At 35.0% G+C, this 27,109-nt stretch overlaps 1 long non-coding RNA gene across 1 annotated transcript; it reads right to left on the bottom strand.

Annotated features, from left to right (window-relative positions):
• Positions 1 to 1,511: 1,511 nt before the first annotated feature.
• LOC127939073 (uncharacterized) lies at positions 1,512 to 4,658 on the bottom strand. The gene is made up of 5 exons (XR_008148882.1): positions 4,275 to 4,658; positions 3,301 to 3,321; positions 3,135 to 3,194; positions 1,748 to 1,817; positions 1,512 to 1,680 (listed from the first exon to the last, which is right to left on the bottom strand). It is a non-coding gene; the product is annotated as an uncharacterized LOC127939073 (long non-coding RNA).
• Between the last annotated feature and the right edge of the window lie 22,451 nt (positions 4,659 to 27,109).

Raw genomic sequence — 27,109 nt, 5'->3', positions numbered from 1 at the left:
AGTAAAATGCCCTTACCGTGATTTAATTTTACAGTATGATTCCCTTACTGCAATTTCATTTTACAGTATATTAGTCATTTTATTGTAATTTATTAAAAATATTTTAATATTTATATTTTACATTAATGCTATTGAATTTAACAAATTCCCAAAAAAGTGACTTGAGTCCATGTACATCAACATATTCTTTATTGTGCTTTTTTGTCAAACAAAATATTTTATTTTAAACAAATAATCTAATTAAAACAAAACTAAGTTACAAAACAAAACAAAACAAATAAAATAAAAAAAATCACAATAAAAATACACTTCAGAAACAGTTCCAAACTTCTACTCCACCAATCACAGCAGATCACTGGTGTCAGGTGGCATCAATTCCTTTCTGCAAATGGTATGTAGAGAGAGAAACAGGGAGAAAGGGGAAAATAAATAAAGAAAAAAAAACAAAACAATTACATCCTTGGAGTAACACACTCACACAGCAAGTTCTACAGATTGTAGCACCAGCACCAGATATAAGATATAACTCGCATCAGTCCAAAAATACGTCATGACGAGGAAAAAAAACATATATAAGTCGCACTGGACTATAGGTCGCATTTATTTAGAGCGCCCTCTCGCGGCTGGATACGGTAATGTTTTCTCTTGGTTCATCTCTCTCGGTTCATGTCAAATTAATTTTGATAAATAAGTCACACCTGACTATAAAGGGGGTCGCACACCGGACGAGAAGCGCAGCGCCGCGTCGCGTCGCGCCACGTCTTTAAAATTCGAACACATTATTCTCTATGTGAGTACACACACCGGCGGCGCCATTCGGCGTCTGTCCGCGGCGCCCAGCTACGACTCAGAACGCTGTTCAAATTTCTGCCGCGCCACAGAGCGCCATCCGCATAGTTTTATATTAAAAAACCCAGATGTTATAAACTGAAACTGAAATTAAAGTACAGCACACTTGTTTCATTCAAATAAAACATTACAAAGTGTTTGGTTACGTTTTCAGCAGCACAGTTGCCTAGACAACAGATACAACAAAACAATAACAGACTTATTATAATAACACAGATTCTTTTCATTAATTAACGTTCAAAACTCAGCTTTTATCAATTAAAATCATATATTTAAAATAATAATAATAGATGAAGTTAAAACTCTCCCATCTTGCTGCGAAATTGAGCTCACGCATATAGAATGTGCGCGTCCAGTGTGCGATACCTCGAGTTGTCCTACATGTGGCGCGACGCGACGCGGCGCGTCTCGTCCGGTGTGCGACCGCCTTAAGTCGCAGGACCAGCCAAACTATGAAAAAAAGTGTGACTTATAGTCCGGAAAATACTATATATATACGATCAACATTCTTCAAATTATCTTCTTTTTGTATTACACAAAAGAAAGTCATACAGGTTTGGAATGACATGGGGTGTGAATACATGATATACATTAAATTTAATTTTGGGTTAACTAATCCATAAGTAACATAAGTTTTTTTGTGGTGAATTACTCACCTCTGTACTGTCTCCAGCGTAGTGGATGCTGGCTCCTGATACTCCAGATTGAACACATAAAAGGAGCCGAAAAAGACAGCGAAAGCACTGGCAAAGTTATGAAGTTGGTTAGCTTCATAGAAGACCTTCCCCTCAATTCTGACCATCCAGTAGGTTGCAAACAGCAGACTACTCCCTAAAACAAAGGCATCTTCAGCTAAATTGTTTCTTGTAATAGAATTCTCAACAATTATTTCTCATACCTAGCATGATCACCTGTGATGTGGTAGGCAATGTCATCTCCTGCTCAACCGACATCTTGGTTGAGGTTGGCTGAAAGAAAAAAAAAAAGATTCTCAGATATTGAATGATATATAGATGGAACTTTTATTTTTCAGATAATGTTTATTGCAGATATTTTGTATTTTAATTCCTAAATATAAAACAATATACAGTCAGACGCAGTCAATAATACGAATCTAATGTTGTGATGTGAGATACCAGCGGTCATGTGACAAAAGAACGAAGGACTCAAACCCGAAGACTCGAGAGATGAACGAATCATTTCTCTTTCCGGTATTGACAGCATATCCTCTATGGGACTGAGGAAGAACGAAAGACTCAGACCTGAACCCGAGACTCGAAAAGATTAACTAATCGTTTCTGTTTCACACATGGCACAGGCCAGCAGACAGATCAGAGTCAGACACTGACGAGCAGACAACTAAACAAACTAGAACAAACGTGATAAATATGAAGTTGCAAAGGAAAGAACGCCTCAGATCAGGAGGTGAGGTGAACTAACAGAGTCAGACTGCAATAGCCTGAACTTAAGACCTAACAACTAATCATTAATAAAACATTTTGGTTTCTTATTATTTGGCTTTGGCTGCATTAACCTATAGTTTATTTTGTATTCTTTTTACTAATGTAATCAACATTTTCGTAAGTTCTAGATGTGTTGGGATATTTAACATACCATTTTATTTATATTATTCCGAAATGAACGAAATGACTCGAAAAAGATTTTTAATTTTGCTGAACGAGACTCAAATATCCGAGTCAGTAAAATGATCCAAACTTCCCACTACTACACAGCGGTGTTTCGTTTATGAATGAATCTGCCTTTTCAAACAAATTTAGTGAGTCAATGACCCATTCAAAAAGTCGCTTGCTTTGTTCCTGAATAAATCTGCCATTTGAATGAACTGACTGAATGAATCATTCAGTGACAAAGACAATGACTTGCCGTCCCCTACTGGCAGTTTTAGTTTAATTTTTAAAGTATTTTTTCAGTTATTTAAACCATTTAATATTTCTATATTCAAAACTTTCCATTTAAAACATTAAACTCATAGCATATTGTTATCATAAATTTAAATGCATTCTTGCCCCTTCAGAGCCTCATTAAAGTCCCAGTGAACAGAAACTTTTCTCCAGTGTTGTGAAGTATTTCCATGTGAAACTGAATATTAAATAGAGGGCAGGGTTTTACTTTATTTTTTATTTAATTTTTATTAAGGTTAGATAAAAAAAAAAAAAAAATGACCTAAGTGCTCCTAAAAGGAAATGTAAGTGTAAAGCCCTGCAAGTTATGCATTACAATATGTTAATCACGTAATGCATCTGATAGTCAAAACATATACTTACAAAGCCAAAGATCCTCAGTGCTTGTGGCTCTTAAAAGAGCCTTTGGGCTGTAGTTAGCTCCTGTTGACACAGGGAAAAGAGAAAAAGAAGAAACATTATTTTTCGTCAATGATTATTGGCTAATGACTATATGAACATGTTAAATCACAGATCTGGGATCACTTACACAATCAGATGACAATCAACACTGAAAAAAGGGAGAAGAATATCAGTTTTACCAATAATTAGCATAGAATATTTAAAATATTTTGCAATTAATATGTTTCAGTTAATCTATTGGTCTGCCTTTACATTGCTTTAAAAGCGTTACTATTTTAACATGTCATATTTCTATCACGTGCAGAGTGAATCGCACGGTGAACCAGACAGTTTGCAGCATTGAATTGGCTGTCGGTCAAAAAAACCTCTTACATCTTGTCTAGACTTTGTTGATGAGAGGATTCGCGAGCCTGCATAATTCGGAACTGAATTGAAATGGCGTGAGCAGTGAGTAGATTCTGACTAACTTGAACACCTTTGATAGGTCATTGCGTTCAAGAGACCAGACAACTAACGTTAACGTTATGTCTGTGAATGGCTACATTGATGCTCACCGCAGCAAAACGCGTTGTAAGATTAATTTGCCATTCTCCAGAGAGTGAACACAAATAAGCACTAATATACACTGAAGCGTTTGCCAAATCTATTGCGCCAATACATTATTTCAGTATCAATTGAGTGTTTTGCTCTTGCTTGCGGTGGACTCGGGGAGAGAGACTGCGAGAGAGTGCGTTTGAGAATTCGCGCCAACGTTACTTTAAATATTCTAACGTCACACACATTTAACGGCATTCATTTAAATGACGAGTAAAATATACCATAACTGGTCTTAAAAAAAATACGGAAAACCATTGTTTGTGTAAATACTACATTGGGTCCAACTGGAAAAGGCAGTCAGTTAACTGTATGACATAATGGGATATGAAAGCGGCAGTTTTTGAGGAAAACTAAAAGTTCCTTCAGACTGTCCTGTTAATAATAGCCTATTAGATTGTATTATTTACTTTCTTCATAAATTTAGCTATATTTAACTGATATTGGTAATGGTTTACGTTGTTAAAGTAACTTATAAAATAAATTTGTTAAGTAAAAGGTACTTACCTCAGAAAATCTCGCAGCTGGCGTCTAGGTAGTGATCCACTATGAGAGACGTCAGTTTTGCTCGCACTCAACACGTCACACAAACATCAGTTTACATTCTGCCAGGTTGTTGCGTGGGGCTTTGCACGTGAGCGACAATTTAAAATTTGTGAGGTTTAAGCAAAGTTATTATAATTATTATTATTATTATTATTATTATTGCTATTTAAATATCACCACACCTGTGCTCTTTTACCTGGCATTAAAATAAAACAAAAAATGCCTAATTTGCCTCTATGGGAACCAGTTGTCCATTACTATTATTATTAGGGCCCGAGCACCAATGGTGAGAGGACCCTATTGTTTCTGCTCCGTTTATTATTATTATTATTATTATTGTTGTTGTTGTTGTTGTTGTTGTTTTTTTTTATTGTAGAAAATGCTACTATTAAAATTAACATCCAGTGTGTGAAATGAGAATGATTTTATGATTTTCATCTGCAGAACAAGACAGAAAAAACTATAAAACATTATCATATGACATTTTAATAGGCCTAAAATACAAGTTGTGGACATAATGACAAAGGCAGTGATTACAATTTAATTGTATGTATAGAAATCTGTCTTCTTCATTTACAGTAGCACTACTGCTTTTGCGTAAACAGTAAAGTACTGTAAATTACCATATACAGTAAGTTACTGTAAAATTCATACAAAATACCCACAATGCAGTGCATATTACAGTAGTTTACCGTAAATAATATAAATGGTATTTTACTGGGCTTATTTGCGGTAAGTTACTGTAAAATTGCGGCAAAGTCTAACAGTGTATATTAGGGCTGGGCAAGTTAACGCGTTTTTATCGCGTTAACGCATTAATTAATTAACGCCGACAATTAGTTTATCGCGCGTTAACGTACTTTTTATTTTGAAAGTCCGTTACTCACTGCGTTTCAATACACATAGCTAGACTGTAATAAAGCAACCGAATACAACACAAACCATGGGTTACAGGAGGGGTGGGATGTTTATCAGTACACTGTAAAAAATTTCTTGTTGTTTTTACAAAAACTTTTTGGCAGCTGTGGTTGCCAGAATAATTTTGTAAAAATACAGAAAACTGTAAACACATTTACGTCAAAAACTGTTAATTTTACAATATAAAGCTGTAATTTACAAACAAGAAAATGTGAATATAAACCAGTAAATTCAACAACACACAAAATTAAATCTGTTTTGTACCTTGAAAATACTGACAACCACCATAATAATAAAGATGGTACTGTATAAGAGAAAGCCACATGAAGTATCAAAGCTCATCACAAGTAGCTTCACCACAAGCAGAAGTATATATTAACATATAGAAGGTGCACATTTATGGAAACACAAAACACCATCATGGTAACACACGTGATACTTAAATAATGCAAAAAACTTTCATTAAGCAACAGAAGATGTAACATAAAGCTCAAATGTACATAACTGATAACAAGAACTATTTAAAAACATGATTATTTAAACAAAATACTTTCAAACGTGGAGTGTCACGCAGGGAATTCTGGGAATATCAGTTTACAGTTTTAGACTGTAAATTATACATTGATTTGTTCTTTTTTACTTCTAAAAGCTGTATAATTAACAGAATTTTACTGTAAATTTACATTAAATGCTTTGTTAGATCTTTTACAGTTTTTCCCTGTATATAGTACGGGAACTTACTGTTAACCTATTATCAGTTTTTTTCCGTAGCGTTTTTACAAAATTTTACAGTTAAAATTACACTTATTTTTTACAGTGTAGGCTACTGGATGCTTGGGATGAGCTAGCGCGCAAAACAGAAAATCATGTCCAGAGTCGAATTCCATCTGGTTGGAATGTCTTGTATAAGCGACTCCTTCTTTTGTCTAAGTTCAATTTGTTTTTGTTCTAATTCTGCACCACTCGCTGCACTGTGCTTAAAATGGCCCACAACCTTTCTTCATTTGCCAGGACGTTGTCAAACGCGCTGTTGTGCAGAGATACTATGACAGAACGCTGGAGACTGCGCGCGACGCAGGGGACGTGTTCAAAAGGCAGATGTCTTGCAGCAGCGATCATATTTCTTGCACTATCTGTGCTAAGTGTGCTGACTTTATTTGAAATATCCCACTGCTGTGCAACGTGAATAAAATGTTTAGCGCACGTTTCAGCAAAATGTCTCTCTTTATCATCTGAAAATGTGAATTAACCTTGTGTGTCTTAGCAGCTGGCTAGGTGCAGATGAGTAAGTAAATGTAAAGTTGGAAGAATGGATAAATGAAGTTAATTTTGTCCACTCAACCTGCATCACTGAAAGATTTTTTTTTTTTTTTGGACTGAGATTCTTAGTCTCTTAAAGGAGATTGATGTTGTTGCTCGGAAGGGGCCAGTTAAAATGTAATGATCGAGGTTCTGGACAATTTTTTTTTTTTTTTTACAAACTAAACAAAACTTTAATGTTTTATTTAATAAAACATTAATGTTTTAATGTTTTATTTATATGTTAATGTTATATTTAATTTGAATACATTAATGTTTAAGTTAAGATTTACAAGAAATGTTAACTGCTACTAACTTTTAACTGCTGTAAAAAAGCACTTTATTTTGTTTAAAGTTTTGACAAACAACATTTTATTGCACTTTTATTCATACAGCAGAACTTTGAAAGAATAAAATTACACAATACACTACTTTTGATTTCATTATTGAATTTTGCGCATGCTGCGATTAATCGTGATTAATCGCAGAAAATCATGCGATTAATCGCGTTTAAAATATTTAATCGTTGCCCAGCACTAATATATATATATATATATATATATATATATATATATATATATATATATATATATATATATATATATATATATATATATATATATACTTCCACTGACATTATTTATTAAGCTACACTGGCTATTATATTAACTTCCTTTTAGAAACTTTCGCATAATTGCAAGTAAATGGAGTGAAGTAAAAAAATCACACCAGATTTGAAAGGGAGTTATCAGACATCTCAACGAGCATTACTTGAAAATCACACTGAAAAGTGAGTCTGTAATAGAAACATCAAACGAAGTGAACTTCCATGAACTCCAGTGCCCTAGCAGGCTCTCCATTTTTGATAATTGAAAGTGGATTCATAAGTTGGCCACCCTGCAGAATCTCTTTATGATGTGCTACTGTATCAAGTGCTGGAAGTCATCCGTTGCGAGGTGAGCCCATGAATGCAAACCACAGCAATTTGCAACCTTTTCTACCATGTTTTTGCAAGCATGCAGGAAAATTGTTTCTTGGGGTGTCCTTACTGAGCTTTAAATAATGTTCATAATTAGATAATGTTAGTTAATGCATTAGTTAATGCAACTTAAGTAAACTATTGGGACCTTACCATTAAATATGTTCTCAAATTTTGGATTGTGTGATTGTGTTTCATTAATTATCCCAAAAGACCAACATACGGTAAATGAACAGTATCTTTTTCAAAATCTTTTTTGTAGCCAAGACTTTAAGGTATGTGTTTATACAGAAACTGACATTCAAAAATATACCAACTTTTACAAATTTTCACTTTAGCGAAAAAATACAAAATACATTTGTGTGGCAACCAACCCTGATATCATCTCTATTTATGTTGATTTATATGAGATAGAGTCTGCAAATGAGAAATATATGCATGGAGGCTGCATCCCCTGTATGTCTGTTTGAATATATTGTTAGGTAAATGTTACTGTAATGCAAATTACAAGATCGCTTTGTGACAAGCTGTAATTGATTGAAATCCCTCGTGCTTGCATGTGTGTGGTAGACCGCTCAGTCTAGCTTTCCAGTGGCTGCATGCGGAGAGCTCATATTTCCTGCTGTGACGGCTCTTTTTCATCAGTTCTCTGGATTGTTTAGACTCCTCTTTTCTTGCATGGCTCTCTGCCAGCACCCCGGCACACCTGGGTAATCCTGCATGGCACCGGAGCCCTGTTGGGACTATAGAATAACATATTATCCAACCCTGGCTAAGGCAGATAAGAGCCTGTGAGTGGCAACTGTTGACGTGGGGGGGAAATGAACGACAGAGCAGCAGGGAGGAAACTGGCGGGAATACTGATGAAGTATAAGGGAAATTCAAGAGCCCTACAAAAGATGTAATGCGTAGACTGCAGTATAACGGAGAGACGATTGCGTTTGTATAGATCACAGTTTGTCCATAATGGTTTGAGCCCGAGTGCTGGAGGTCCTTAGTGTAAAATTCAGGTATTTAGGATTGGGAGGTAATCTCAGACATGATGATGCTGTTAGTTTCTGTCTTGGGGGTCTAGTCTCTTGCTATCTTAACACTCTAAAAGAGCTGATAAGAACTCCTGATCGGATTTCTTGTAAATGCAAGACCTTCATGGAAGCATTTCTTAGAACACCTACCCAATTTAGAAGTACTGATGTTATTGCACTGACAGCTTCTCTGTAACTTTTTCACATCCTTCAAACACCTTTTGAACATTCTTTACAGCTCAGTAAGGACACCCCAAGAAACAATTTCCCTGCATGTTTGCAAAAACATGGTAGAAAGGGCTGTAAATTGCTGTGGTTTGCATTCATGGGCTCCCCTCGCAACGAATGACTTCCAGCACTTGATACAGTAGCACATCATAAAGAGATTCTGCAGGGTGCCCAACTTATGAATCCATTTTTAATTATCAAAAATGGAGAGCCTGCTAGGGCACTGGAGTTCATGGAAGACTGATAAATAATAGTTAGTTTTCATTACCTAATGTTGTTAACAAATGTTTAACAAATGTAAGATTATTGTAAAGTGTTACTCAAAAAAAAACAACCACAAAAAAAACACCCACCTTATGTCATAACCTTAGGGTTACTTTTCGGTTAAAAAAATGTCTTCACTATATAGTTGACCCTTGCCTTAAACATATCTTAGTATGGTTTTATTTGATTAAAATTAAAAAAGTATATTGTGACAAGTAGTCTTTTTTTACATACATCTTAGCACTCCAGATTTCCTTACAGGGGATGTATTGATATTGCAGTGTTTTGACCGCTTCATCATCAATGATGGTATTGTGTTTTTAATCACTTTTGTTGTAGTTGGTAAAATGCACCATCTTGTCAACTTTCAGACAGCACATATCAATATGTTCCTTGCACGTTGCTTTTGTGTTAATGTCAAGCAGGCTGCAGACATCCATGATCAATAGGGAAATCAATATCTAAATGCTGCGCTAACCATTAGGTACCCAGAGATGTTTGTAATTTTGTTGATGATCCAATACTTGTTTTTCTGTCATACATTTGCTAGCAGGCAATTTACACTTCCAACATGATTCCAGTAATCATCTCCAACACCCCCATCCAAAAAAAGAGAAAAATGTCTAAAAACCTAAAAGACGAAACACTTGAATTATGTTTCCAGCATGTGCAATGTAGCAACAGCATTAGCAGTGTTTCTCCTCTCTCCTCTGATAACTGGAGCATCTAGAGCATGTAGTATGCTGATGAATAGCTGTAATGAATGGAGAAATAGACTGATGATAGTGCAGCAAGGTCTCTGTATTGATCTTAGTCCAGGGCAGATAGAAAGCATGTATTGGGATGCATGTTTGTGCCTTATTATTGAGGAGGAGACAGGGGAAGGTAAAGTGTGTGCATTTTTATTTTTGGTTGCAGAGGAACATTACGTGCTGAGGGCAGGACGACAACACATAAACAAATAAAGCATTTTATATTCTTGTAGTTTTCATTAAATGGGTCGTTCAGACAAAAAAGTCGTTCATTTACTCATCCTCATCTTTAGGAACACAAAAGAAGATAAACAAATTCTTTGTTAATACAGTAAAAATTAGGACAGAATTGTCTTCTTTTTTTTTTTTTGGTAAACTATCCTTTGGAGATATTACTGACTATGATTTATAAAGCCTTTGTTCTCATGGGGACAGTTGACTGGTCCCCCATTTGTTGCAAAAATTTTAATAAATCATTCTATCTTGACATAGAAAGATTTTCACTAAGAAATTGCTAGTAAATTTCACAAACAATTCCAGACAAAACAATCTACCTGATTGCTGCTAGTAATGGTTAGTAGTAGTAATAGTTATGTTAGACATTAGGGATGTTAAATTAGAAATAGCAGAATTGCCAATTAAAATCTTAGAACAACGTTTTATTCTTACAAACCCCAAAAATAAGTTGGAGCGAACTTAGAAATGCATAAAAGGAGATAATGCTTGTAGCATATGCTTGTGGGGATGTTTTGTCCAACAACAAACCAAATTTATGCTAGTCTAAGCTAGTCTTTTCAGCAGGCACATGGATATATAATGTAAATGTTCTTGGAATACACACATATGCACTGACATTAATAAAAGAGTGAAACCAAATCAAATGAGAAACACTTCATCATCAAGTGTCAAATCATCTGCTAATAGCCACTATTATATAGTTGGTCTAGACCCCATGTTAGCTTGGCCCTGGAGCAATTACAGTGCATATTAGCATGTCTGAATATAATAATAGGTTTAGCTCGCAATAGGTTTAGCTCCATCAACCAATGCCTCACGTTCTCCTTCCTCTCCTTCCATTTCTCTGTGAAATCTTGTCCAGCATACAGAATTAACATGCTGTAATATTCAAAGTATATCCATTTATGAGATTTAACACTTAAATCTATTACCATGATTATAATAACTGCAGGAACTCAGAGAGAGGGAGAGGGAGTCAGCATGGGTAAAAAAAAAAATGAGAGAGAGAGGGAGAGAAACATTGCAGTCATAGGTCAGAAATATCTCTGGGCTTCTTGGAAATATAATTTATTCATTTAGCTGTGGCACAAACAGAAATAACAAGATGTTTTACTTTTAGCCCCTCAAAAGCCTCTCAGGGAGTTTATTTTATTTAGAGTTTTACTAATTTGGTGCATAAAGTTCATCTATAAATAAATCTGGAAACAACATGCAATGCAAACCGATCCTGTTTAGCGCACAGGCTCACTTTCTCTGTATATATAGTATTTTTTTAATACTTAAAGGTACACTCTTCTCTACTGACATCTGTAGTTGAACCACAATTACAAGTTGCTTGCAGAGGAAAAGTTTTACATTGGTTGTGCTTCAGTAAAGCTCCTCTGTGCAGATAAATGTAATTTGTGTGTGTGCGCGTTCGTGCGTGTGTGTGTGTGTGTGAATCTGACTAGCGACTCCAGTATCACTAATGGTATTAAAGGGATAGTTCACCCAAGAATGAAAAATTTAAGTTTATGTGCTTACCCCCAGGGCATCCGAGATGTAGGTGACTTTGTTTCTCCAGTAAAACTCAAACTGAGATTTTTAAGTCAAACCGTTGCAGTCTGTCAGTCTTATAATGGAGGTGAATGGGAATCACAGCTCACATATCAATTGGGAGTGTCAATGGTCCATTTGAGGGATATGTGGCAGTAATGCACTTACAAGTCTGCAATCTGCCATAAAGCAAGAAGAAGAAGATACCTCCTGCACAGGCAATGTTTTGAGGAGGTGCTCAGTTCAGGAATGTTGTCACGTGCTGCAGGGTTTAATTTGGTTTTGTTTATGTTTTAATTTTTATGTATGTTTTAGCCATGATTCCTATTCACATCAATTATAAGACTGAAAGACTGCAACAGGTTCAGTTCAAATTTTTTGTTTGTGTTCTACTGAAGAAGCAAAGTCACCTACCTCTTGCATGCCCTGGGGGTAAGCAGATATTTAAATTAACATTTTAACCTTTAAGTTAGACAAAACATCTGTGAAAAATGACTTCTGAGCAAGTAAATATCATATACTAATAGAAAACATTTTCAGAACTTTGACTACTGTTTTGGCAAAGTTCTCTTAAACTTAAGGCGGGCGTACACGGTGCGAATTCGGATGGTCGGAAGATCGTATGTCCATGCACACGGCACGAGTGAGTTTATCTGAAAATCGTATGGACGAGATGATATACGACACGATTTTACAACCTGCGAATTCCAGAAACAATCGCACAAAGTCGATAGATGCGTTCGACTTGAAGCACCGCTGCACGCACAGAAGGATCACTGTATGACATTAAAGTACCGCGAGAGCGATATGAGAGCACACATATCCAATGCATTCTAATCGCTCTCGCGGTACTTTAATGTCATACAGGTGATCATTCTGTGAAGCGCTGCTTCAAGTCGAACGTGCCTAATATAACTGCTCTCCCTCTCTCATAACTGCACATAAAATACTGATACGAGCCATGACTGTTTCCTATACATACAGGTTATTTTTCAGCAATAGGAAACTGGGATGTTTGTTTATCCTGTGTGTGTGTTACAATGTAAACATGGTTTGTGAGGACAATTCCTGTGCCCTCGTAAACCAAATGGCTTTAAAATTTAAACATGCATTTTCCGTGATGGATAGAGGTAGTGTATGGGGATAAACAGTATAGAATACCGTTACATTTATGGAGAGTCCCTGTAAACTACATATGCGTGTGTGAGAGAGTGTGAGAGAGAACTAAAAAGGCATTGGAATACGTTGCTAGAAACATACAGCGCTCACTGTTTCTGTCAAACTTCACTGAGTTTATCCTCCCACATTCGCCGTGGCGCTGCCGTCTTCGTCTTCTGTGGTTTTCCTAGTTCGTGATTGGTCAACTTCAGATAAATCAACAAATCGGCTCGTTCAACCGCACAAATGGCAGGAATTCAAACCGATAGCTCACAAACTTTTTAGACATGTTTAAAAATGATCGGGAGGTCGGGAAGTGCTCGTAAGCCACCATGCTCGGCTCGTAATTCATCGCAAATGATACGAGCTGCGACCATACGAGCATACGCGATTTCCACACGATTGAAAAAAATCGCATGCGAACTCGTACGACAGCAAAAATCGCACCGTGTACGCCCGCCTTTAGGGACAAACGTTCTTCAGCATTAACAGATTATTATTAATAATAATAATAATAATACAAGTGAACATTCACAAATAATGTTTTCATAGGACAACTGGACTGCTAGCAATATGTTCTTAGAGGGTAGCTGGACCATTCTCTGTGTTTACAGACATAACAGACAAAAGCCGGAAGTTTTCTGCCAAATTGAACCTAAAATCTATACAGTTATTATTGTAGGCTTACTGTAGTGATGTACTGTTAAGCATTTGAGATATATTGTGTCCTACTATACTTCCAATGTTTCTTATTTAAACATCTGTTCAGTGTCAACATCGGGTTCTGTAAATGGATCATGCTGCTGCTCATAAATTGACCTGCTTTTAGGATTATGCCTCCATCTGAAGGGTGAAATGTGTTGAGCTTCACCTGACCTCTTTTGATCCGACCAAGAAGGCCATAGTTTCTGTCCCACAAAGGCCTGAGGGAATCAATAGCAATATGTCTTTTTGAACATTACAGCTGTCCAGGGATCAGACGGAGACATGTTCCTATTCATCTTGAGCCGATCACAGTCTACTTGCCTTCAGCACTCGAGGCGTCAGACTGGAATCTTCAGGCTCTATCTGTAAGTTATGTTTAGTAAAAGGCAGGTAAAGATGTGTATTGATGTTTGATTTGGTATAGTGTTTCTATATACAGTGCCTTTCAAAAGTTTGGGATCAGAAAGACTTGTAATTTTATTTAAGAAGTCTCTTATGCTCATCAAGGCTGCATTTATTTGATAAAAATACAGAAAATCAGTAAAAACACTAATCTTGAAAAATGTTATAATAATATAAAATAATTGTTTCTATTTGAATATCCTTTAAAATATGATTTATTTCTGTGATGCAAAGTTGAATTTCTATCAGCCATTACTCCAGTATAAAGTGTCACATGATCCTTAAGAAATCATTCTAATATGCTGATTTATTATTATAATTATCAATTATGGCAACAGTTGCTGCCAAAAACAGTGCCGCCAAATATTTGTTTAAATACTATTTTCAGGGTTCTTTGATGAATAAAAAGTAAAAAAAGAACAGAATTTATTCAAAAATATAAATCTTTTCTAACAATATAAATCTTTGCTATCACTTCTTAACAATTTAACATATCCTTGCTGAAGAAAAGTTTAAATTTCTTTCAAAAAAAGAAAGAATAAAAATGTACTGACCCCAAACTTTTTGAAATGTAGTGTATATTGTTAGAAAATATTTCTATTTTAAATAAATTGTCTTCTTTTTACCTTTTATTCATCAAAGAATTCTGAAAAAAGTATCACAAGTTCCCAAAAAATATTAAGCAGCACAACAGTTTCCAGCACTGAAAATAAATTAGCATATTAGAATGATTTCTGAAGGATCGTGTAACACTGCAGACTGGAGTAATGATGCTGAAAATTCAGCTTTGCATTGCAGGAATTAATAAATAAACATCAAACTGTATTTTACATCATAATAATATTTCACAATATTGCATTTCTTCCTGTATTTTTGATAAAACAAATTTAGCATAAGTATAAGCATAAGAAAGTCATTTAAAAACAAAAGAAGTGTTCTGATCCCAAACATTTGAACAGTAGTATATATATTTCCATAAGATTCTGCATTCAATTTCCATTTCCGCTGCATTCAAACAGACATAATGGAATATTTTGTTTACACAAGGAGTCTTGTACAATCTCTGAACAGCAGATGGAGCCCCATAAACTGAAGGTTTGAAGGGAACATAAACAACAGTCTTTAAGGTACAGTATAAGAACTTATCCATCTCTATTCGGCAAATTCATTTCAGGTGATGCTTGAAAGAGGCTGTAAGGAAATTGACTAATAATAGCCTAACACATTCAATTACTTTTTTTGAGGATTCTTTAAAAAAATAAGACTTTTATTACACTACTGTTTGCAGCCTGTGATATTTTGTTAATGCCTTTGAATGAGAGCTCACCAAATCTGTGTTTATTTGATCAACAATACAATACACAGTGTTGCTGTGAAATATTATTACAATATAAGATAACTGTTTTTTATTTGAATAAAAAAAAAATTTGATGAAGTTTATTCCTGTGATGTTTTTATTATCAACGTTGAAAACAATTGTCATATATATTGTGTGCAGTTATATATAAATGTATAAATGCAGTTTTTTAAAATCCCAAAACATTTTCTAAAGTAATAGATAAGGAAAACCGGAATGAGCTAATTTCTAGGTGACATCACCAGTCACACGAAATGGCATGAAGTCAGTATGTGATTTCATCTGGCATTAAAGGATCGTGACTAAACAAGTTTGTCACCTACCTTAAAGTGTTCTGTATCGGTTCTCATAATTTTATTCCCATTTCAGTGACAAAATTATTTGCTAATTTGGATGAAAAAATGCTGACAGAGTTAATAGATATGATGGTCTACTTAGGATTATTACACATGACACTGTCCATCAATTAGGATGGTAATCAGCTTGTTTTTTAGAGTGAAGCTCTTTAAATACACATGACAAATTGGCAGGCTGGTCAGAGGAATGTGCAGGAAACATAATCTGTAGACTGCAAATCTCACAATAGCTGTCACATCACCTATTTTCCAGAAGGCGGAAGTAGATCAGTTTCAACCCCTCAGCTTCACCTATTCACCTGTATTGCACTCTAGGAACGCCAGAATACATTTTAGATATGCTGACGCTAAAATGCTTCTTGGAAGTCAGCAATGACACCATGGGTTTCCGGTCTCAGCTGAATGACATCATTTTGAGCTCAGTGTGACCTCAACTGGATAACTAAAATTTACACTCACAGATGACAATAATTCTATTCAGCAAAAAAGTGCTGATATTTCATCAATGATTCATACGAGTATACAAAGACTGAGCACATCTGTAATCCTAAATTTCTTGAGATAACATTTCACAGGTATAATTCACAATATATATATATATATATATATATATATATATATATATATATATATATATATATATATATATATATATATATATATACAAAACTGAGCCTATTTTTTTAAATATTTGACCTGAAAGTAAATAACAGCCATCAATTTTATCAATAATAAATTATATGATTTGATGAGTGTGTGACTTTCTGTTCTTTATATTTTTGTTATATTGTTTGTTCTCTAGATTTTCAGAGAATATGTAAATGCACACAGAGGCAACCAGAGAGAGCACATTCACTTTAAAATATCGAGTAACTTTCCTTTTGGTTTCTGTCTTTGTACCAGCCATTATGCAGGATGCCATTACTACTCCATACATAGATGGATTTATTTTAATAACTCAGCTACTTAGCAGTGGATTGAAATGTAGCCACTGGCCCTCATAAAGGCAATGCATCAAACAGACAAGCCTATCACGGGCTACACTTGAGATCCGTCCAGTGTGATTAATTGTAATTAATTGTTTTACTTAGTAAAGTGTTGTGTGCCGACTCATTTATCTTACTTACTGCAAATTACATTGCTCAAGTTTGCAGCCAATAGAACTATGGTTGTTTTTGCTTTTCCCTACCGTATCTTAAATGGGACAAAATCTAGTAACACTTAGTTCTGTTTTGTTTCAAATCATTTTGGTTTCTATTTTATGTGAAAACATAATTAAGATTTATAGTAATAACAAATAACTGCATAAGATAATGGGATATTATAACCATCAATTAGCCCTTTGTCTTTTTCATGCATGCACAATCATGTAAGTTGATATATTTACAAATTTGTTGGCCATTTTCAAGGATATCTGTTACAAATATAGTGTTATTTTATGTCAATTTAGAAATACTGCAATCAACTGCATAAATTCAAAGCAACAAACTATTTCTCAAAACCAGAACAACCTCCTCAATGCTTAAACCATAAAGTTTTATATCTTTTTTATATACACATCGCTCATCAGCATTCAGAACCACATAATACCAACAGCTGCTGCAATCAAATATATATTATAGCCTGTAATAAAACTTGAAAATGGCAGATTAAGTGGTACTTTTTACAGCCTCATTAATTTGAAAAAGGTCAGTGGGAAAGTATTTATTTGAAGAAATATGAGGAGACACGTTTTATTAGTGACAAAGGTGGTAAGGAGCAACAGTAACTGGCATTTGTGCTTGTCTGACATGCATCATGTTGAGTGAGCCTAGAGCATTTTATTGGTTTCTGTCGTTGGTCCGCACGCCCTGTACTTCTGGTTTGTGCGGTTTCTGGCGAATGAAAGGTGACCATTAAACTTTCAGCAGGGTGTCCACATGTGTCATTGCTGATAGCGAAATTATAATGTGCAATGGTTCTGTATTTGAGAATAGTAGAGTTCCTTTCTTACTGATATTAGCCGAATGACAAATAGAAAGTGCCATAAATCCACCATTCAAAGTTGTTTTTTTAATTTAAAATATTATCCTGTTTAAAAAATAGAGGACTGCAAGCCATGTTAATACAATTTTAAGTGAAGAATGTGCAAACACTTTAATAACAGTATGTCATGTATTGCGTACTTATTTATTTTCTTTCTGATTTTATGTTGACCTTAGGTCCATTTTAGACCTAAATGAAAGTGTTTAAACTTGTAGATTGGTTCTCCTTTTTTTTTTTTGTCAGGACCAAAAAAGAAAATGATACATCTAGTTCTGGATCGCTTAATTCATTGTAATTTTTAACAATAAACCTAATCATACAAAATAAAGGCATAATGATAAGGTTGCCATCTGATTGGACAAATTTTATGGTCTATATTTTGCGAGTTTACCAAATATCCAAAATAAAGCTGCACGCTGTGCTAGATGTATTCATTGTATCTGTGTATATATGGTGGTTTCTGATAACACACAAATAGCTTATAAAATGTGTAAAGAAGTTCAACAAGCAGTAGAAATTCCTTCATTGCAAAACACAGAGATTTGCTGCAATGTGGATGGTGGTTCTGAAGTCTTAACCAAATTGTAATGTCATATTACGAGGAGAGCCTGGTATGCTTGAGAAGTTTAAGGTTGCACCAGAGTTAGTTTGGAATTAGACCAAAGACACCATGTTTTGCACCATGGCTTAGATGACAGCATTCACACTTATTCAAATAAATCACACTATAACAGAGAAATTTAATCAAAACAAACATGGCAAGTGTAAACACACCTTTAGTAATTCTGAGTAGGTGTGATTTGAATGGTCTTCAGGTGACTCAGGAGGACTAGCAGAGATGCGGTTAGCTGACAGACACTGGAGAGATTACTGGAGAGCAGATTATGACAGCTGAAGCATGCTGATGCATTCATGCTTTTGTGGCAAACTATATGTGACACTTGCTCTATGAGTAAACATTTCATGACAGTGTGGCCGTCTTCTTAGAATCACCTAAAACCAACAAGTACTGCATCTCTGTGTACAGTAGATTCGATCATAGTTAATGCTAAATGATGCTAAATGGCAAACCAAGGTTCTTCTCTGATACAGGATGAGACATGGATTTGGAGCCTCAGGTCTCTGGGACGTCAATGTTAATTAATGTTGATTATCTGATCCTGCATGTCCCACAGAAGCTTGTGCAGATGCGTTAATAAATTAAAGTCAAAATCCAAATGTCTGTGCAAACACCCATGCCCGAGGAGGCCGTGTGAAAAAGAAATCAACTGAAGTACAGAAATAAAACAAAATGCCTGCTTTTCATTCTTCTACCATTCAGACATTCAGTCTAATTTTCTCATTTCTAAAATATATAATTTTAAAAAGTCTCTTACATGTTTACTAAGGTTAACATTTATTTGATATTAAAAAAAGATTATATTAATATTGTGAAATACAATAAGAATTCCAAATCAGTGCTTTATATTTTAATGTTTAATAGATTTTTCAAAAGAACAGAATTGTTTTATTTTTTTGTAATAGAAATCTTTTGAAACATAATATTTTAATGTAACTTTTGATTAATTTAATGCATCCCTACTGAATAGAATTATAATTTGTTTAAAAAAAAAATCGTGCTGACTAGTAGTACCCAAAAGTTCGGAAACAGCAGGGAATTAATGGGGTTTTGGACAATAAATCATTGTCATAATTCTTGGAATAATGCATTCAAGAACCTTAAATCCATTACAAAATAATGCATAATGATTCTGATTTTGCTCACATTATAATGGTAATATATCCACGTTACAGTTAGAAATGACCTTTTGGCAGCTGTGATGCCTGATTACTGGATTAAACTTGGCCCGGGCTTCTGTTTTAAAGATTATTGGCTCAGCACAACTTTACAGAGTTATTGATTGATTGCCAGTAAACATTAGTGCTCAAGAGACCAATAAGAACATAGTTCAATGTATAAACATCTCTTTTTTTAATTTAATAAATTATGTTTTCATATATAGTTTGTGTTATGCTGATGAATTCATATTGCTGTCCCGTACCCAACTTTGCCTAGAGAATTTCCAAACTTTTGGAGCACACTGTACATTATTGCATTGGAAATAGTGCAATCAAGTGACCTGGAGACTCTGTATAGTTGTTTTATGTACAGACTGTCATTACTCTGAGTAGATTGTTGGTTTAAAATGGACAAGAATGTACTGTGAAGTATGTTAGGCCCCTCGCATTCACACTTGTGTCCTCATAAGCTGAGCAGCACATACTGTGTGCATAACTGGAAGGACTGACACACACTGGTTTGGTTGCAGGATTTTGAACATGGCAACTCATGACTCTGTGATGTCATATTTGTGTTAGATGGTGTCACCTCAGTGATTCAACATAATTGCATTTCTCGGTTGTGTCATCTGGGATACCGACATTTCCTGGTGTATTGTGACGAATCTAAGGATGCTGAGGAATGAGGCTGCTAATAAAAAAGTGACTACTACTTTTTTGTGGTGCTGAGTGGAAAAAAAGACATGCCAATGTATACGCTAACCACATGCTGAAGCCAATAAGACTTGGCTGGCTTGGCAGGGAGTTTAGGATGACTGTTTAATCTCTTTGCATCATTTGGCTCAATTTTTAACCAGGTCATGACTCATGGGTTCAGACAGACATTGCTGAGCTCTTTTATTAATTCTTTCTCCATGTCTGGCCCACCTTCTGTTACTGTGTGAGGAACTTGTATCCAAAATCCACACTTTTCCTTATACATTCATGTATATTTTAACCTAAAATCTTGATGGCTTAAAATGGCCATTTGCACATTATACGTCAGCTGCTCATGTGTATTAAGTATCCAGATGTGGGTATACTTGTTCTGGCAGACTGTGTGTCCCCTGTGTGTTGTCTTCCACAGAGCAAATGGAATGGGCAGACACGCGCACATTCTCTCTCTCTCTCTCTCTCACACACACGCACACACACACACACACACAGACTGACACCTCTGCAGGGGCCGGGCCCTGAATATTGGCTTATTGAATTACAGCTTCTTCACAGTCATCTCTCTGCTCCTCTTCTCTGTACCCCTGATAAATCAAAGATTGTCACTGTGGCTGTTCATCTGAGTATGCTTAAATAAAGAGTCACTCTATGAAACAGGTGTGTTTTACATTTTGTGAAAGTGATGTTTAAAGTAAACATTTTAAACTTTCTGTCAAAAGTTTATTACCACTTGTGAGCCAGTGCATCACTAACTCCATCACCCTGAACATAGGAGCCCCACAGGGCTGTGTCCTGAGTCCCCCTATATCTCTATATATTTATATTATAATATTATTTACTATCACTAATTAGATTTAGATATTGTATTCATATATTATTTCTGTTTTTCCTTCTGTGAACTGCAATTTTAAATGACATAAGTAGTCTTCAGAAGTCTTAGAATATAGCAGATTTTTGTGTTTAGTGCTTTTTTCATGGATTGCTTATAAAGCGAGAAAAACAAGACATATCATAGTGATATAGTCTACATTAATTTTTATAAGTTGCTTCTGAAACAATATTGCCAGGACTCTGTCCCAATGTGCATTCAGAGTTTTATAGCACAGCCTATTTTTAAACTATAACTGTACATTCACTCTTCATATTCCTGTGTCTGCTCTTAATAATTCACTCTTCATTCTCCCTTCTCGCCCTCTTCCTTTGTCTCTCTGTCTTGCTCCGAAGTTAATTTTCAGATCAGTAGCTAAATCAATCCCCATCAGGTCACTCAGGGTCACTTCCGTCTCCCAAAATTCAGAAAGAAGAGCGCAAATAGACAGTCATCAGACGCTGTCTCATGCTTTACGTGAGGGATATTGCCCCGTCTACAAATGATATTAAAAATTATTAAAAGTTAATTTCAAAGGGCATTCCATAAATCGTGTTCCACCACCTACCTGTGTTCTCCGGCAGGAATAGAGCACAGAATGCATCCTTGGTTTGAGCTGAGTAAATAAATCAATAGGTCTTCTCCCAACGGGGGTTACATAAATAACCTGGAACACTGCCTCTGCTTGTTAAGGCAGGAAATGATGGCAATGACAGATCGATGGCATGGTGTAGAATGCCAAAGTGCCTGTCCTAGACTGTGCTGTCTTTCATATAATCTTTCACCTTGTGGGGGGAATGTAATTATTACATCCTGTTATCTTTGCCTATTGGATTGAAAGGTTGTGTTTATACACTATACAGAATTTTTGGGCCAGAAATTGGATTTAACTGTGTTATCGTGTATTATATTTTTATATACTGAAGTCATTTTTCATCTGACATCAACTCCACCTCATGGAGTATCTAGTTGACTAGGAATGAGTAACACTCACATGGAGGTGATTATGTGATTGAGTTACCTATTGTGACATCACCCTCGGGCTCTCTGGCAGGTCTCTGAAGAAACTGCCGTTTAGCGCCACTAGACTTGATCCCCAGTCACGTTTAATGGTGGCAATTGCATTTGACACAGTGATCACAGTCTCTGGTGATTGTTTTACCTTGTTATAGTATATCCAAAAAGCTGTTTGTAGATCAATGTTCATTCACTTGAGTGAGAACTGGTGCTGTTCGTGAGCTCAAACGGCATGAATATGCCCAGTTTCTGCTCTCATTTGCAGAAGCACTGACCCACGCCTTCGCTGTGCGCAATCAGGTCCCTGGCTGCCCATTAGAATAAATCACTCCTGAACACAGGAGCTTAACGCCTCATCAGGAGCTGAATTTCACTGCATGGAAGAAATCACCTTTTCTCCTTTATAGCAACTAGGGGAAAGGACACTCTTGTTGTAACTCTTTACATCAGTTCGGTTTGATTTTTTTTTAGTTCAGTAAGATTTAGTGAAGACTATTTACATATACACAGTAGAATTAAATGAATAGTTAAGACGATAATATATTTAAGTATTTACTTATTATTTGTGTTGTTTTCATGTTTTCAGCAGAACATGTATTCAATAACATTCAAAAATGTCTTATGCTTACCAAAGCTGCATTTATTTGAAGTTAAAAGAACTGTTTTCTATTTTAATATGTTGTATAATGTAATTTATTCCTGTGATAGCCAAGCTTAGTTTTCAGCAGCCATTGTCGTTGTCTTTAGCGTCACATGATCCTACAGAAATCACTCTAATATACTGATTTGGTGCATAAAGGGAACACTTTATTATGTACAATTTATATAAATCTCAAAAGGATAACATTTATTTGAAATAAGAATGATTTTGTAATTGATTTTGTCACGTTTTACTTTTTACTGTCTAAATAAAAGTAGTAATAAATCATAAAAAATGTACTGACCCCAAGCAATTGATTATTATTATTATTTTTATTATCATTATTATTATTTAGGCCTATTTTTTACTTATGGATGAAAAAGTTAATCTTTTTAGATGGCTTGGAACATAGTGCTGGAATCGTATGGACCATTACAAAAAAAAAAAAACTTTTTAGTGCTTCTTGACTCGTGAAGGTAAAAAATGTCTGAATGTCATACAATTTTTTTTTTTGTTCAGAAAACAAAAAAATACTGCTTTGGAAAAAAACTATTAACTGCTGACATTTTTGGAATGATGTAAGGATGAGTAAAGAATTGAATATATACATTTTCATGTTTGTAAATTTTCATTTTTTGGTGCTTTTTAATGAACTTTTTTTTTTTTTTTTTTTTACAACTGTCAATAAAAACTGCATTATTTACAGCCCAAAGTTTTGTTTTGACCTTGCTATCAAAGGAAAGCATAAACAGGACATCACATCTGGACAACAGGATCTAGCATCAATACAAAAAGGAGTTATGACTGTTTGCCCTCGTATCCATCCCAAGAGTCTCAAGACCCACATGGCCTATTGATCTACTGCTGTCATTTTACACCCTGAACGGCATCATCACCCCAGTGTAACAGCTCTTCCTTCATCTCCACATCTTCTCATGCAGCGATGCTTGCCAGTTCATAAATAACAATTATACTGATAATAAAACCAATATTTATTTTCCATATTCAAATGTAGTCTCAGAGGCGATGTTTTATGCCAGTGATGGGGACATGAAGGCCACCTTCATTAATGTAGTGTGCTGATGGATAGGTTGTGGAAGAAGGCACACACAGGGAGTTGCGTTAAATGTCATGCTGCAGAACATGGGCTCCTCACTCTCAGAACCCACAGAGTGGAGAGCAGTAGAGGAGGAACTGACCTTTACAGCACATTCAAACCCACTGAAAAAAAAACAGGCTCTTGAAGGTGTTCAGTGTGTTCTAGGTTAGGGTTTAGAAGTTGAACGTTTTACAATGTGTGGTTGGATAGTACACCAACAAAATTAGCATGGCATCTCCATGTTAAAATAAAAAAATATATATTCACTTGTATTTTTTCCATTGTTTTCCAGTTAAATAAATGAATACATAATAAAATATTTATTAAAAAAAAGTTTCAGAAAATATTTTGAGAGAACAAAAAAACGATATTATATATTCTTATATCATGTTCTTGAACATCAAATATCTTCATTGTTATTTATGATTAAGGGACATGTTTACAAGACAAAATTGATAAAGTGACTTTAAAAACATAAAATATTACAAAATGTAAAATAAATGCTGTTCTAATAAACGTTTTATAATTTCCTGAAATCATGGTTTCCACAAAAACATTAAGCCACACAACTATTTTTTATAATTGATAATAAAGTCCTTGAGCACCAGATCAGCATATTAGTATGATTTCCTAATAATCGACGCTAATAAGTGCAGAAAATTCAGCTTTGCCATCATAGGAATAAATTACAATTTCAAATATTTTCAAATGTTCAAATTAAGTTGTCAAAATGTAAAATTGTTAAAATATTTTACATTATTATTTTTTTTACTATTAGCCTTGATCAGCATAAGGTACTTCTTCCAAATATAAATTATTTTTGTAATAATTTATTCCAAATTTTGACTGGTATTGTTTATATATATATATATATATATATATATATATATATATATATATATATATATATATATATATATAGTGTATTTATATATATGTGCAGTGTATGATTTTTGTATGCTAAATATTTGGTGCAGGCTGTAGCCATTGCTTCAGAACTCACTCTCCCCATATATATTCACTCTCCCCGGTATTTGCCCCTTAAACCTACATTCTAATCAGACAAGTTCAGTATCACACTGTACCAGCACACTGACAAACAGCCCCCAAACCCACCATCAGAGCTTCTCTAGAATAACAAATATAATGCAATCCATAACTCAGAGGGGGGGGGGGGGGGCGTTTCAGGCAGAAAAATAATTTTCAGATGCAGCATGGGTGAGTTAGGGAGACTTGTGAGCTTCTGTTATGTCTCTCAGGGTGAATAATGCATTCAGAATCACTTTCAAACGTATTATCTCAAAGGCAAACCTCTATCCAGCGAGCCTTTGTACACTTTGCTTGTGGCTTTGCTTCTTAGATCGCCAATTAGTAGCGGCCTTATGGGGTCAATCTGAAAAGACGACAGCTGCACATCCTTCTCTCAGTGGAAATCTTTAGCTTGCTTTCTGCTCATATGGTGGAGATGATCTATACTACACTTTATTTATATGCAGTTGACCCATGACAGTTTATTCATGCAGGTTTGATTTAGTGCCTGATGTGCAATTAATAATTTTCTTTAGGAGCAGAACCCTCAGTGGTACTATAAATTATTGATTTATTGTGAACCTGGAATAAAATAAGGTTTAGAACAGCTTTGGTCCCTTTAATAGATATTCTAGTCTTGATTCCAGCACAGAGTGTAGTAGCTGAGGTAACTTGAAATTAGCCACACAATTTGACTCGATGCCTCGATCACTCAGAGGAGAAAATGTTCAACATGAAAAGCTCGATAATTATTTTGATTAAGACTTCACAGTGCCATTGATATCTGCATGTTTTTCATAAAGACACTCATATCTGAGAATCAGTTAATTATGACTGGAAGGTGTGTGTTAGGAAGGTCAGATAAAGGTTTGTGCTAAGTAATTTCTTTCAATTTTAATTATTCAGTCTGTAATGCAAATATTGGTAAGCTCTAAAAGCCTTAATTGGCTCTGATGTTTAATTCAGTAGAAATGCATGACAACTAGAAAGTGATACTTTGTTCAGTTAGTCTTCTCGCAGTCAATCTCCTGACTGGATTCTAGCTGTCAGTAAGGGAACTTTTTTGTCTGCTCATTAGCATACCTTCTACTGTAAACTTTTTCACAACTGATACTCTTCTTGCACATATTAACCATCACAAAATATTACCCTAACAAAGTTTTAGCTGGTATCATTACTACAGCCTTCAAGGGAAGTCAGAAATATCTGATATAACTGATTTATGTGCACATGAATGACAAGTTGGAAGCGATGTGCCTGCATGATATACAACCATTCCTGCTCCCTGAATCAGTCCATCTAGGGACGAAAACCAAAGATCCTATAAGGAGGCATATGAATGAGTGACAATTTGTTATACATGTGGTAGATTTATGAGAGACAGGAAAAGCTTGATACTTGTTTTGGATTGAGATTGTGCGGTGCCTTTGATATCTGCATGTCTTTCATGAAGACACTCATATCTGAGAATCAAGTTATTGTGATTGGAAAGTGTATTTGTAAAGGTCAGAATAGGCTTGTGCTTATGAAGTAGTTAATTTATTTTTTAGTTTATAGTTGACTAATATAAAGCAGATTTCTTGCCCATCACTTGACAATAAGCTTTTATATATAAATATTATCAAAGTAATGCATGCAAATTTTGGGATTGGTAAAATGTTTTTGTCTTATATATGTTCACCAATGCTGTATTCATTTAAAAATAACTGTTTTCTATGTGAAAAATTTCCATTAATCTTAGTTAACATCACTTTCTCTATGCTAATGCATTAATTAACAATGTTAAAAATAGTTATGGTTATTTTATGATACTTGATGCATTAACAAATTGAAGCTTATCGTAAAATGTAATTAATTAATACAATGCATACAATTATTGTATAAGTTGTCTTAAAGCGTGTATCATTAGGAACAACAGAGGAGATTTTTTTTTTTTTTTTTTGCAATTGTTCTTTGTGAATTTGTTTTATTGTGGCCACTTTCATATTTGTAATTCATATTCTTAATTCGTAATAAGATCTGCCCAACTCGGCCATAGGAGCTTCCAAGCTTGCAGCATATGCCATCTTCAGCTGCAGATGAGGCTAAAAGCATCTTGTAAAGTCCTCAGAGATTTGTTTGGCCGAACACATTCTAATGGAATATGAAGCCATAGACTGGTGCTGGAGTCTGAGGCGTGCATGACTCATACTTCTATTATCTGTAGATCATGATGCAGGCTTACATTATTAGCCTTAGTCACATTACGTTCAGATTCACACTGCCTCTCTTTCCTCAAATACTCTGAAATGCTCCTCCATGCTGTGTTATATTTTAGCATATTCCAGTGCAGTGGTATCATTCAAGCGTGTTTCAGCTTCTAACCAAACAGTCACGTAATCATATTATGCACCTGTGTGGATGATGCAA

Source organism: Carassius gibelio, chromosome A20, assembly GCF_023724105.1.
Source record: "Carassius gibelio isolate Cgi1373 ecotype wild population from Czech Republic chromosome A20, carGib1.2-hapl.c, whole genome shotgun sequence".
Classification (NCBI taxonomy): domain Eukaryota; kingdom Metazoa; phylum Chordata; class Actinopteri; order Cypriniformes; family Cyprinidae; genus Carassius; species Carassius gibelio.
This window is presented reverse-complemented; position numbering and strand designations above follow the sequence as displayed.